Genomic DNA, 1,838 nt, shown 5'->3' with positions numbered 1-1,838 from the left:
ACAATTCTTTTGACAAACAGAGGCCATATTGTACTTGAGTTAACATAGTATGTAAACATGGCACTCCCTCCTTGAGTGGCATGAGCAACAATTCTAATTCATTGCAAATCTCCTAACAATGATCCAATAGAAGATAAAAAAGAACAATTCTAAAATAATTCGAATTGTTAACGCATACATAGACTAACCGTACGCAAACAAAATAATTCGAATAATAGTCCATATTACGAAGAAAATAAAAAGTATTTGAAACGCTAAAACTAATGTAAGAAGCTTTAATATGTAAAGCATAACTTGAGCATCCAAAGAACAAATTGCACGAGAAACACCAAACCAGCAGGTCACCGTACCAACAAGCATTAAATTTTGGGTATTGTTAGAATTTGGAAGCTCCCAAATGGGTTGCATGAAGAATGTGAAATTGATCRTACATGTAACTTGTAACTTAATAGGTAAGCAGTTTATGAAACTGGGMAAAGAGGAAGCATACCTTGATAATCCATAAATGCATTGCAAAATAGCAACTAACATTTAACTTAGAAAGGACCGTTTCAAGACGGATCCTGCAAAAACCAATTAGATAAGAGAAGACAACATATGTTCCTCCAAACAAAGGTTTCATGTCAAATTTTGGATTCAACATGAAAGACCAGCCATAAGCAGCAAAGACCAAACAAAGGTTTCATGTCAAAAATTTCTATATATTATACAATGATATGAACTCGAAGTCGACATCAAGACCAACCATGAGCAGCAATTCAGATTTAATGTCTTTGTTCTTATTTTGTCAAGATTATCAAGTTTAAGCTATCAAAACAGATTATTGATGCATTGAGTTAAATAACAAGTTTTTGCTATCAAGAAAACCACTTACCGAATAAGTGTTAAGTGACACTTAATAAAAGCAAAAAACAAAGAGTCTTATTATGAAAACCACTTACCAAATAAGTGGTAAGTGGAAATTAAGTTTTGAAAAGTTAAAAACAAATAGCCCCTTACAATTAACTTCATCACGTCTGATCAAATTTCTAATCATAATGGATTAGACTTACAATTTTTATGATCAAGATGGTCCAAAACTTTTGATGATTTAAAGTTACTTCTTTTAGTTATGTTGACAAGAGTTATGGATCGTTGATGACTCAAATTTAGAGGTTTGAGCTATCTTACACCAATAATTCTGTCAACGATTAGCTGTCATGAAGGCAAACTAGATTTGCTTATGTTACACCAGATTTATGTTCAAGGCAAATCATACTTGTGATCGATGCTTATCAGTAATCTAATCATTATAGTTCAAGTTAACTCCATGCGACACCATAGTTAGAAAAACTCTTCAAGATTTAAGTCCATTCCATAATCGTCTATTCGTTCAAAGTCTACTCATGTTTGACCAGACTTGCACTCAAACAAATTAGATTTTTGGTCATGAAGGTTAAGACTTACACTTATCCCGTAGCCCAAGTTTTTAATGTTGCTGTCAGCTTTGCGCAACAGTAGCATTTTGTGAATATCTTCCTCATTGAAGCTCTACATTGATGACTCCAATTGCGTTGCATATAGAATGTAAACTATACCTTCATTGGCTTCATTATCCCCTGAGTTAAAGGGATTTACAGAGTCGAAACATTTTATTCGTATATGGTCTCGTGAATTTCTCAGTGTGAAAAAAAATACGATTCATGGAAAGTGTTTTCTGTTAAAATTAAAGCTTGACAACTAATTTCCGGTTTTTGATTGCCCTGAAAACAGGCAATAAGTTTACAATGCACAGAATAACCATCTGATTTCACCTTAATTGAAACCCCTACGAACAATTAGATGAAAACAATTACCGA

At 33.1% G+C, this 1,838-nt stretch overlaps 1 long non-coding RNA gene across 1 annotated transcript in view; it reads right to left on the bottom strand.

Annotated features, from left to right (window-relative positions):
- Positions 1-563, bottom strand: part of LOC112500701 — a 2,295-nt gene extending 1,732 nt beyond the window's left edge. The window contains exon 1 of the long non-coding RNA XR_003067362.1: positions 491-563. This is a non-coding gene — a long non-coding RNA (uncharacterized LOC112500701). The remainder of the gene's footprint in view (positions 1-490) is intronic.
- Between the last annotated feature and the right edge of the window lie 1,275 nt (positions 564-1,838).

The sequence above is a fragment of the Cynara cardunculus genome (assembly GCF_001531365.2).
Source record: "Cynara cardunculus var. scolymus isolate 2C chromosome LG 1, CcrdV1, whole genome shotgun sequence".
NCBI lineage: Eukaryota > Viridiplantae > Streptophyta > Magnoliopsida > Asterales > Asteraceae > Cynara > Cynara cardunculus.
This window is presented reverse-complemented; position numbering and strand designations above follow the sequence as displayed.